At 37.4% G+C, this 13,622-nt stretch overlaps 1 pseudogene; it reads left to right on the top strand.

Annotated features, from left to right (window-relative positions):
• Window positions 1-7,121: 7,121 nt before the first annotated feature.
• LOC113457445 lies at window positions 7,122-10,267 on the top strand (annotated as a pseudogene).
• Window positions 10,268-13,622: the final 3,355 nt, after the last annotated feature.

The following is a 13,622-nucleotide window of genomic DNA, read 5'->3' on the forward strand; positions in this document are numbered from 1 at the left end:
AGAGAGATTGAGATTCATTCTATCAGATCTGTTTCACTAGAGAACCCTGACTAAAATATTTTCTTCTTTTTTATCCATTCTAAAACCACAGATAATAGAATGGTGCCACCAATGTTTAGGGTGGGTAAGCCCACCTCAACTAATGTAACACAAATAGACTTGCCTAGGAATTTGTTTCCATGTTGAATTAAAATCTCTTCAAGTTAATAAACGAGATTAAATATCATACCACGGTGTTATAATTGTTCCTCTCAATGTTTCCCTTTCTAATGTCATCATCTATTGCATATATATAGTATATAATATATATGTATCATATATATATTAATGTGTGTATATACATATATGTAACAGGGCCCCAGTTCTTAGTAGACCCTGAGATTTTAGTACAACTGACTCCATGATAGAAATGCCATTGAGGCTTAAAACTCAGCACATAGATAATACCACCTGCCCAAAACTAAAACCTGAAGCATGAGATAACTTATTGGAGCCCATTCCCTAAGGTGGAATGGCATGCTCAAACTTAATGCAGTGAGGAGAAGCTTGGTCCTGGGCCAACTTAAGGTGCCAGGTTTTGTTGATTTCCCATGGGAGTCCTTATTCACTTGGATTAGTGGATGGGGAGTGGGCTGGTGGGGAGGTGGTGGGTGTGGGTAGGAAGAAGAGTGGGGGGAGCACTGTGGATGGAATGTAAAATGAAATCTAAAAAAAAAAAAAACTAAAACAAAGGTCTAAGCAATCAAAGTCCATACAGTTCTGGGAAAGTCTCAAAATATACCGACCTTGCACCCAGTGTAGTCACTGCCTGGCTAATAAAAACTTTCTATTTGCTTAAACCCATGTCTGAGCAGTTTTCTTTAGCAAATACTCCACAGAATACTTGTGTGTGTGTACATGTACATCAAAGAGGTAATATAATATATTTTAATACAGTTATGTGATTTTGTTGTACTCTTTATTATATCTTTAATTTCCCTGACTCTAAATGATTTCTTTAATATGTATACATTAAAGATGATTCTGTTATAATTTTATGGGTTTAAATGAACACACACGGTCATATAGTCACTGATTAGTATAAATAAGCATTCTATTGCTCTGAAAATTTTCCCATGTTTCTCCCATTCAAATCCCATTTTGAATCTATGATAACTATTAATGGGTTTACTATCTCTCAGTTTTTATTTTTCAATACTACAAACAGAACCATATAGTATATATCAATTTTCAGTTGGCTTCTTTCACCTATCAATATTCATTTTAGATAAATCTAGGTCTCCTCATTACTTGGTCAATTCAGACATGCCTATTCCATCATGTCACACTTTGCTCATTACTTTAAAGTACTATTCAAACCTAACATGTCAGTCTTTGTGCCCATTTGTGCAATAATGTCACAACTGTTATAGGGATAACCAACCATAATATGATTGGATTTGAGACCCAATTTACAGCTAAAATCTAACTATTTATGTTTTGCCTCCTTTTTCATCATTTTCCTAAGACTGAATAGACAGACTCCCAAATACTGATGCCTACTGCCAATGCTATTATTTACCTTCAACAAATTGATGGGCTCTACACCTGAAGGCACCACATACTTCCATCATCAAACATGGAAAAGCTGAACTGGTGCAACAATAACCAGAAGCTTCACTCCTATGAACTGGCATTCATAGTTCTGGGAGGTACTGTATGCACTATAGGAGGAGAATCATTGAGGTGCCCTCCTGGAACTGTTTTATGGTTTCTGTCTTATTATTTTTATGTGTCCTCATATTCTTTAATCCTTCAGTTATATTTCTAAATTCGCACACCCCTACCCTAGCAGGAAGTATTTTTGTTGAGGCAATAGTGGCACAAATGTTATGGAAGTAACTAATCATCTTGTGATTGGACTTAAGGCCTGCTCCATGAGATAAACTCACACCTGATATTGTTATTGAGGTCAAGAACCTGAAACTGACTTTGTTGACTCCCCATGGGAAGCCTTACCCTCTGTGAGGTGGGGAGGGGAGGTGGAGGGAACAGAAGAAGGGGAGGGAGTGGGAACTGGGATTGGTATGCAAAATGAAAAAAAGACATTTGTTTCTTAAAAAAGAACTAAATAGTTCATGAGTCTTAGGGGGGAAACTACTATATTTTGCTAGATGAACAAGATGAACATAAAAATGAAACAACTCAGAGCATCACCCAACCCTCTATAGAAGCTTCTTTTTGATGCAGATGGTTATTAGCAAAGATTCATAACTGGGAAATATGAAGAAAGCAAGGAACTCTAAAGTACTTAAGCCTAAATGGGGTGTTTGTATCACATTCCTCCCCTCAAGTCTTAAAAAGGGTATCTCTGTACAAAATATCTCTGTAGGAGGCAGGAAAATTGTAAGAGCCAGAGGCGATACACAACTCAAAGAAAACAATGATTTCCAGAGACAATAGGGCACACAAAAACTTACATAGCCTAGGATAGCATAAACAAGATCGGTGTAAGTTCAAACCATAGAAAATCCCAGCTTGGAAAAGAGGAAGTGAGTACAAAGTCTCACCCCTAACCAATAAGCTATTTGTACTGCAAACTGCTGGAAGAAGAAAAATTACTGTTATTTAATGGAGTGACAACTGGGTATATTAAGTACACTCTAGGTCAGGCTGCACACTTAGGAATATTTAGTCAACACAAAATAGTCTCCATTGTTTTGATTAGTTTATTTTTGTGGGTGTTGATTTGGTTTTTGTTTTCATATTTTTAAGAGAGGGAAAGAATATTAAGCTTGATGGGTGGGTGGAAGATCTGTGGAAAGAGTTGGAGAAGTGTGAATATAACCAAAATGGGTTATGTGAATTTTATTTTTAAACAAGAATGGGCCTATCAACAGTAGGACATAGATGGTGGAAAGACTCACGAGGCTCAGCCATTCATAGCTAAGCTATTTTCTCCTAATACATTTAGGAAAAAAAATGTGAAATATCACCATCAATTTTTAACCCACTGGTGACCTCCCACATACTCTAATGAATAGGTCAAATTCATTGGTGACACAGATGGTCCTGGTTAAGCTGATGTGTCAAAAACAAAGCCAAAATTCACAAACTCTAGAAAAAATACTGCAAAGATGAACACAGAGATAAGAAAGTTTTGTGGATAAAAGAAGAATTAGGACACATCATATGCATGTATGAAATTGTCAGTTAACACAATTGTTCAGTAAATGTTATATAAAATCAAGTACTTTTATTCCTTTAAATTTTATTTACCGTTGTACTGGTGTTTCCAAGTCTTTTATCTTTCTGAAAAAATTATAATATTTGTTTTTCAATATGTGCAAAGTAGCTTGCAGAGATTTTCTTTCTTTCTTTCTTTTTTTTTTTTTGCAGAAATTTTCTTTAAGATTGGACTGAATACGACCAAGGAACTCAGGACCGTGAGGGTGGCACCCACACACTGAGACAATGGGGATGTTCTATCGGGAACCCACTAAGGCCAGCTGGCCTGGGTCTGAAAAAGCATGGGATAAAACCGGACTCGCTGAACATAGTGGACAATGAGGACTACTGAGAACTCAAGAACAATGGCAATGGGTTTTTGATCCTACTGCACATACTGGCTTTGGGGGAGCCTAGGCAGTTTGGATGCTCACCTTATAGACCTGGATGGAGGTGGGTGGTCCTTGGACTTCCCACAGGTCAGGGAACCCTGATTGCTCTTCGAGCTGATGAAGGAGGGGGACTTGATCGGGGGAGGGGAAGGGAAATGGGAGGCGGTGGCGGGGAAGAGGCAGAAATCTTTAATAAATAAATAAATAAATTTAAAAAAAGATTGGACTGAATATATGAAAGTGGCTCAGTCTGCCACAGTTATGCAACTGTCAACCACATTCAGAAGGACTAGTTTGGCCCTATGCTGGTTCCTTCCCTGTCCAGCTGGAGTTGGTGAGCTCCCATTAGCTCAGGTAAACTGTTTAGTCATGTTCCCATCCAGGTCTTGACCTCTTTGCTCATATTCTCATTCCTTCCACTCTTCAACTGGACTTTGGGAGCTCAGTTCAGTGCTCCAATGCGGGTCTCTGCCTCTGTTTCCATCAGTTGCTGGATGAGGTTCTATGGTGATATTTGAGATATTCATCAGTCTGACTACAGGGCAAGTCAAGATCGGGCCCCCTCTCGTTTATTGCTTAGGGTCTTAGCTGGGGTCATCCTTGTGGATTCCTGGGAATTTCGAAAAGGTGTTTTTTTAATTAAAAAAATTTAAATGTAACTTTTGACAGTAGATGATAATTACATATGTGAATTAAGTTCTTTTCATTTATTCCAATATATATTTTTTACAAATAATTTTATAAGAAAACTGTCAGAAAAAAATGGTGAAGGATATGGTTACCTTGTGCCAATCCTAAAAATAAAAGGATATTTATTCTTACCATAGAATATATTGTTAATGGATAGTATTTTTAATGATTTTTTCCAAGTAATGTATGTTTGTTTCTTCCTAGCTTGCTAAGAATTTCAATATGACTAGATATTAAGCTTTGTAAAATGACTTTGGTATATTAACTAATTTCTTTAACCTAATGATATAGTGGACAACTTGTGTTTTGCATGTGGAACCAACTATATAAACTGGAAACAAATCCCAATCACTCCATACCAATCTTTACAAATTTTAGAACCTATTTGCTAATGTTTTATTGAGGATTTCTACAGTGATATATATGAGAAAATGGCCTGTTTTATTCCTATTATAAAATAACACTTCTTGGTTCATTATGACTTATTTCTGACCTCCAGGAGTAAATTAGTAAATACTCATTTTTCTTCTATCCATAGAATGTATTGCAGTTATTTGCGTTATTAATTTCTTCTTTAAATCTTTGATGCAGCCAATCAAGTCAAACATATGGTCTTTGTGCTTTCTTGCCTAGAAATTGTAAACAAATTGATCTAATTACTTTTATATGTGTAGATATTTTCAGGGCATTTTATATAATACTTTGTTCATTCTTTGATAAATTCATACATACAAGTATACATTGTATTTTGCTTATATTCATCCCAACTTCCCCTGGACTCCCTCACAATGCATACTTCAAAATTACAAAAGTTGGCAGCCTTATATGAACTATTTTAATTTTTCTTTTAAGTAATTGACCCATTTCAACCAAACTATCAAGTTTGTACAATCTTTTTTTTTTCTATGCTGGAAATCTCTGTCTTAAGTTGTTATATTTATAAAAATCCACATGTGAAGTGATTATTGAGTAGGTGGTTACCTCGATTGGGTTAAAGTATGGTGTTGTCAAAGCTAGGATTGTGACTAACTTAATATTGTCTGTGTTTTAAAATATGCTTAATAATGATTTTGTCCTTTTCTGCTCTAAAAAGGTAATGAAGCACTGTTAATGATTTGATTTTATAAACACTGCTTTAACATTGTTTCATTGGCTTCCCTACATTAACAATATAATCTTGTCTAATTTATGACCAATTTCTATAACATTATACCAGTTCATTTGTAATATATTACTTTATAATACATTATATCCAATCTTCCTTCCTATGCATTGTGATGTTACCGTCATTCACTTCTCCTCTTCATGTAATAATCATGCTCAGTGGAGGAAGATCCACAATACTGAGGTCATACACTGAACTCACGGTCTTAGGTAATATAGTTGGCCAGAAAGATCTAGGAATCCAGAGAGAAGGGGGGTGAGAGACAGAGAGCCACACAGAGAGAAACAGAGAGACAGAGACAAAGAGACAGAAACAGACAGAGAGACAGAGAGAGACATAGAGGTTGATTTTCTGGAACCAAACACAAATCCTCTGAAATAACAATAAGTAATCATATCTACTGAGTCATTTCTCTAAACTTCTGTTGGATTTTATTTTGTTAATTTTTAATTGAAATCAAATTACATCAATCCCTTTCATCCATCCACCTCTCCCATCTACCTTCTCAAATTCTCTTCATGTTTTTCCACTCAAAGTTGATTGCCTCCTTTACTTTATTATTGTTATATAAGTATGTATGTTTATATGTACATATGCATATATACATATGTGTATATGCAAACTTCTGAGCTTTCTTTTGTTGTTTGTATGTGTTATTTGAAAGAATTACAAATGAAATTCTTCTCATTTTTTTATTGTTTGTATTAATCTATACATTTTTCTCCACTCTCCTCCCTTCCTCCTCTTCCACTTCTACTTTATCCTATGATCCCCGTGCTCCCAATTTACTCAGGAGATCTTGTCTTTTTCTCCTTCCTATGTAGATCCATGTATGTCTCTCTTACGGTCCTCTTTGTTGTCTAGGTTGTGTGGGGTTGTGGACTGTAGGTTGTTTCTTTCCCACTGCTTTATGTCTAGAAGCCACTTATCAGTGAGTACACATTATATTTGTCTTTTCGAGTCTGTGTTACCTCACTCAATATGATGTTTTCTAAGTCCATTCATTTGCCTGCAAATTTCAAGATGTCATTATTTTTTCCATTGTGTAGTAATCCATTGCGTAAATGTGCCACATTTTCTTTATCAGTTCTTCATTTGAGAGGTAAATCATACCCTGCTATTCTCCTTTACTCTCCTCTGAGCCCTTTATCCATCTATCCTCCCTTTCCTTCCCTGGTTTCCCATTTCCATGATCAGATCACTTTTACCCCACTATCCCCCCCTCTGTTGTTCCCCAATCTTCCTGTCCTGCCAGTGGTTCTATTTTATTTTCTTGGTTTTTGTAGTTACTATATACTCACATTAGAAGATTTGAGATAAAGGTTTCCAATGAGAGAGAGGATGTCACAGGGAATCATATTATTTACTATTTATGCAAGCAAACAAAAAAACTATAATACATGCAATTCCATGTATAAATATAATATATAGTTTAGGTGAATTTTTCTCCTCTAGGCTGACAATGCTCCTTCCAAAAACCAAAACTCAGCTAACAAAAACATCAATACCAGATGACATGAGAAACCCTTGAGTTATTGGTCATGGCTAAAAGACTCCCTAAAACATACAGCTTATAGTTGTCACCCTTTGTTACTCACAAGAGGTAGAAAGGAAGTCCCTATTGATGAACTTCAGAAATAGAACCTAAGCTGCAACCCCTGATCCAAATGTCCTCTCTCCGAGGGACTAGTGTCATGCAAGCTTTGAAGAAGGGAAACATTGAAAAGTCCTACCCAGTTTTGACTCTTATGAGCAACAGTAAGGACCAACATTCCATGATAATGCTAAAGGTGTGGTAGTGGCTCAGATTCCATGGTTGTAACAATAGCCCTCTAATTGGACTTAAACCCCATGGAACCCATGCCTGGTACTGGAAACCTAGCCAACGACTCAGTACTAATAAAGTCATAGCTATTGAAGAAGAATCTACTACATAGAATTTACTAAAACAGCATAATCCCAAACCATTTGTCCTTATAACCAGATAAGTGTAGACTGCACTGCTTCTCGAGGAAACTCCTCTTCCCCTTTCTTGTCTTAAAAGCATATATCTTCTGTTTCTCTTAAAACTGAAAATATTTATGTTCACTTTAAATTTGATGTCTGAGAACCATAAAATTTGTGTCAGATTTTAATCAACTGACACTTTTTAGAAAGTTCACTGATTTTTTCATGTTACTAACATTCTCTGTAAATTTTTATTAAGATCTAGAAATAGTTTAGTAGAAATAATTGTGGTAAGTGGTGCTGAATTTTTACAGTTCAGGAAATGCATTGTGTTTTATGTTCACACTTTCTATAGTTCTTACAAATTAGTATAATATCTTTTTTATATTTTTGCCTTGATATTTGCTCTTCCCTAGAAGTGTAACCAGATATATCTGTTTTGATAGTTCTTCCAACTGGAATATACTTTAACAACTTTAGTGCTTTGTTGATATGGTTGTAAAGCACAGGCTATAAAAGAGTTCTGCAATTCTATGATTACATCTCCATATTTACATGAGCCTGTAACTTGGGCTGTAAGATTCAAATATTTCTAATTTTGTAAGGATTTTTCTCCAGCTGAATTGTCTATCTACCAAAGTTCAAATGGACCTTTGTAAATCACTCAACAGTCTTCGGAATCCAGAGAGCTCCTTCCTCCCATGGGAATGTGAAACCATCATCCAAGAACTGTCATACTATAGTATAAATGAATATGAAATATATCTTCACAGACACAGGCAAGACTGTAAAATGTACATTGAATAAAGAAAAAGCAATGAAAATGAGAAGGATGTGATAGGTGTCGTCTAATGTGGGCAAAATAAAAAAAATGTTTATGAAGAAGAGAATCAAAGAATTAGATAAGAAAAAGAAAACTCGTAGAGGTTTAGTTTCTGAAATCATTAAGAATAAAACAAAATAAAAGATTTAGGCTTCAAATGAAATTTCCTTTCATTCTACTGCAGTGTTAATTAGCACAATAAAACAGTACTGAAAGCTGCTTCACTTTCCAGATTAAGAGTTTCTTCGTAGTATTGGTGTCCTGTGAGAAAACACTTCCACAGCAGTTCACCACTACATTTGGCTCTTAGAATCTTTCTTCCCCTTTTCCTAAAAGTGATGCTCTCTAAAAATTTTTTTCTAGAGAAAAGAATAAGGGTGAATTGTAGAGCAATTTCCTCTAAATGGAAATATTCCCTGCAAGGGGGCCAGGGGTGTAGTGATAGGAGTGGCGGGCTGCAGCCCTGCTCCCACATGGCTAGCTTAGCCCTGGAAATAACAACACACAAATTGTATTCTTTTAAACACTGCATGGCCCATTAGCTCTAGGCTCTTACTGGCTAATTCTCACATCTTGATTAACCCATTTCTAATAATCTGTGTAGCACCACGAGGTGGTGTCTTACAAGAAAGGATCTTAATCTGCATTCATTTTGGAGAGGAGAGCTATAGCGTCTGCCTCACTGCCTTCTTCCTCCCAGAATTCTGTTCTGTCTACTCCACCCACCAAAGGGCTGGCCTATCAAAAGACCAAGGCAGTTTCTTTATTAACCAATGAAATTAACATATAGACAGATGACCTTTCTACATGTCGGGGGGTCATAAGGCTCTGGAGGCAAACAACATGTCATCTGTCTGGGAAAATGGAAACTGACAAGCATCTCCAAGGCAACTGCAGTGTTATAGAAGGAACAAACCACTGCAGGAAGGGGACTCTGAAAAGATCAACTGCAGAGAAGAGGTTCTTCCACTGCTCCTCAGTTGCTTTGAGTTTGCATCAGACCTCAAGTTTGCTTCTCAGTCCAGGTCAACTTTTTGGGTTTTAGCTGCTCTCTGGTGTCATCCTTGCTCTTGCAAGTCTCTCCTTACCCATAATCCTGTTTGTAACCCCAATAGAATCTCACTGGTTCACCAAGCTGGATTTTGTTGCAATAATTACATTGATATGTTATGGTGGCCACCGTAGAAGTTTGGGATCAAAGCAGACCAGGAATGGGAGGAGCCTCTGTCAGGTGTTCTTGATGATTTTGATAAAGCCAACTCCTCCGGTCCCAGTCCCCAACTCCCGATGCTTTAGGGCCCCAGAAGAAATCCCCAGGAAACACTGCTGAGATTCCCTCTTCATCTTCCAAGAGAAAAATATTCCAGGAACAACTGTCTCACAGCTAGCTGACTTACTAAGCCACTGAGGTGTTTTGAAGGCAATGAGTGAGCTGCTTGAGGAAGGGCCCTGTCTACTGGAACAGTACCAAAAGCTTTCAGAGGCACTGGGAAAGTGGACAATGATGCAAACCCTCAAGCAGATAATCTGCATGCCCTAAAGAAACATTAAGTGGGCAAACCAAAAATGCCACCGACCTTCAGAACTCGGGCATGTCAAAAGAGGAACTGACCAAGGCTGGACATGGATGTAGATGAGGAGGAAAGAAACTTCTCCCCATCATGCCGAGTATCATGCAGAAACTACTAAGAATGTGCTATACCATCCCTGAAGGAGATCACTGAAAAGTATTCAGAATCATTGAAGAGTCACCAGGAATGCATTCCTTTACAGCAGTTTGAAAGTTAGCAGCAGCAGCAACAATAGCACAGTGTCATGAGAAAATATGTCAGCAGTTTGAGGCATAGATGCTCAAAGACAGTGAGGCTACTCACAGGGCTCCTTTTGAGATGGTGTTAAATCTTATGTAGTGGATACAGGGTTTGGGCCATCCTCCCAAAGAGCTAGCTAGATTGACATGACTTGGCCTCAACTTTGACCTGGATGCCTTCATTCTATAGGGCCTACCAGGTGGCCAAAGGCAAGCAGTGTCTGATCATGTGAAAGTCAACACGTTTTTCTACCCTAGTCTCTGCTATGGGAAACATCAGGACTCAGCAGTACCACTGGGAACTGAGGCAGGAATATCATCTCTGGGAGATATCTGCCCCAAACACTCTACATCCCATTCAAGCCTGTTCTATAAGTACTACTCCATCATGGTTTCTGCTGTTAGAAACAGCCCAGTTATTTGCCAGGTGAAGGAAGGCATCCCTTTGGGGGCATTTAGCTTCTTCTGGCTCCACCAAACAGTTGTATATACAGCTGTACTCGTGTTTCTACTCTCTCATTTGGGTCTACAGAGAAGGTGCTGAGTCCTATTGGGCAGGGCATCTAGGAATGAAAAGAAATATAATCTGGGCTGGGACTATAGGTTTGTTATAATTCTCCCTTGCTTTCAGGGAGAACATTTTGAAATCTCTAAAGGGGAAGAAACTTTGCACTTGTCCTCCTCCATTGGGCTGGAAGAGAAGCCTTGGGCATTTCCCATTCATGGGTGCTTTAACCTTACTTCCACTTTCCTCCTAGGACTCAAGTTGCTACCTTGATTCTTTCTACAATTCTGTGGAATTTGAGTGAAACCAGCCCTTGACCTTCCTTTGCCCCCAGATGTCCTCTTATCTCCTCCCTTTTATTATTCAGTTGTTATTCTAAGCCCATGCTGTGGTAGATGAACATCAATATGGTTTCCTTTCAGCTAGCCCTATAGTATTCTCAGCCTACCCATTTCTTCATCCCTGGCAAACATAATTGTAATGTCAGATCTGGTAAATGAATGGCTATTCTAAGTTCTCAAGAAAGATGTGTATCCTGAGTATTTTTTTTCTGCAAGTCCCAGAAGGCAATACCTAATACATATTAAGAAGCAAAAGGAAAACCAGAATTCAGATGTATTTCTGCATCAAACAGTTTGTTGTTATTATATCACATTGTTTTCTCTTCTTTCAGTGCTACTGCAAATTGAGTCTACAAGAGTAGGCATATCAATAGAAGATTCTCAAATAAAATTGAAGACAAAGACAAAGAAAAAGCTATGAAAATCACAACACAGAAAAACAGGAAACAAGACAAAGGGAAAGAATATGATCAAAACATGTTGCATAAAATTCTCAAAGAAAAAATAAAAACCAAGAAAAAAGAAATACAAGAAACAGAAAGGAAACAAGACCATCCCAACATCATAACTGAATTTTGAAAAATACCAAAATATAGAAAATTCCTAGTAAAGTTTTCAGATGTTTATCAGTTAAAGTGATCAAAATCTCAAAGAGGATATAAGAAAGTAGATGAATTCAACCCAGGACTCAGAGAGGAAAGTCCATATCAGCAAACCGAGTATGAAAATTGCTGATACTAGTAAAAACAGTCAGCAGCATTGAAAGAAATTCAGCAAAGAAAACTGAATAAATAAAATAAAACCCAGCTCAGAAAGCAAGACAATAGACTTGACAAATCTGTACAAATAATAATATTATCAAATCAAGTGTAATATAATATCCATTTAATATTTTAGACTCTTTAACTGCTTGCTTGTCCATGTTCTTTATGAGGTGTCCCATAAGATGGACATTAATATGTCAGTAATAACCAAATCTTTCCAACAGAAGGAAGCTGGAAACCAATCATTTTATCACATGATACTGATGTTGAAATTTATGACATGGATTATAGCAAAAGTAATGACAAGAGTGGACCATCTACCTTAAAAGATTGCTAGAGTACTGTTTATGTAAAAGAGTTGGAAGACAGCCCCTGTATCCTCTTTTTGGAATCCCACAAGAGAACCAAGTCACCCAACTATAATATATGCAGAGTGCCTAGATCAGTCTCATATAGGCTCCCTGCTTGTTGGTTCAGTCTCTGTGAGCCCCTATGAGCCCAGGTTAGTTGATTGTGTTTTTTGCTTCTTCTTAAACTTTTTTTTAAAAAAATATTCTTTATGTAAAGGGTATATAACTCAACACACTAACATAATGTGGGGCCAACAGAAATATTGAACTTACTATACTTGATTATATCACTGTATCATGGAAGACAGACTCTTCTAAACATGGAAGAAATTGCATGTGAACATTCTTCCATCAGACTCCCTTTGCTTTCTCTTCCCTCACTAACCAATCATTTCTACAAAGCCTTGTCTTTCAAGTTCTCAAGTCTAGTCCCTTGATGACCTTCCCTAGAGAAATACCACTCAACTTCAATAGAGGAGGAAATTCTTCTTTAATTACTTCCTGCCTTTCATCAAACTTGAGTGGTTCCAATTTCCACTAAGTGTTAAAAGAGAATCACATCTACAGACATCACTAGAAGGGGCATATTAAGACCCTAATTCTTTCAGACAATGGAGGTGACTGTACTTTTTTAAGTTCAGCGTCCCCACTAGAATGAGAAAAAGCAGATTTCTCTGTACCGTTCCTCACAGGCACACAGAGGAATATTTTTATGGAAAATAATCTAATCTCAAATGGGCAAAGAATGCTTCCTCTAGTAACTTGAGTTTACTTGGAATTACTTTGAAATAAACAAAATTTTTAAAACCTGTATATTATTTCATTTGTAATTTCCTGAGAACATCTTACATTATAAGAACGAAGATCCCCCAAACTCTTTATATTTGGATGACCTTAGAATATCTCAGTTTCATATTCTTTCTTCTTTCAATTCCTGTCCCTGATAAGGCACAAAAACAAGGAGGTTGGTTTATTTCACCATGTTTTTTTCTTCTATTTCCCTGAGCATAGTACACATAGTCTATAATTTTTCCTATTATTTATACAAGGAAATATATTTCAATATCTATAAAGGAATTTACCAGCTAGATCACAGAGCTTTCTGTCAGCATAGTAATGTCCTCACCATTTGATGGAGGAAGGTCACTGGTTAATTAAATAAATAAGCTGCTTGCCCTGATAGGTTAAAACATAGGTGGGAGGAGTAAACAGAACAGAACGCTGGGAGGAAGAGGAAGTGAGCTCAGACTGACAGCTCTGCTCTCTGGAGCAGAGACGCCATGCTCCCGGCTCCTGGGCGGACGCGGGATAGCTCTGCTCTCTGAGGCACACGCGATGAAGCTCCGACCCAGGATGGACGTAGGCTAGAATCTTCCCGGTAAGCACACCTTGGGGTGCTACACACCTGATTGGAAATGGGCTAGTCCAGGTGTGAGAGTTAGCTGAGAAGAGGCTAGATAGAAATGGGCCAAGCAGTGTTTAAAAGAACACAGTGTCCGTGTAATTATTTCGGGACATAAGCTAGCCATGCAGGCGGCCGGGGTTCTGTGGACGCAGCCCCGCAGCTCCAATTACTACAACCATTAGTTCAGTTATTTTTAATTAATTTTTAATATATTGTACTGTTT

This window comes from Microtus ochrogaster, chromosome X (assembly GCF_000317375.1).
Source record: "Microtus ochrogaster isolate Prairie Vole_2 chromosome X, MicOch1.0, whole genome shotgun sequence".
Lineage (NCBI taxonomy): Eukaryota > Metazoa > Chordata > Mammalia > Rodentia > Cricetidae > Microtus > Microtus ochrogaster.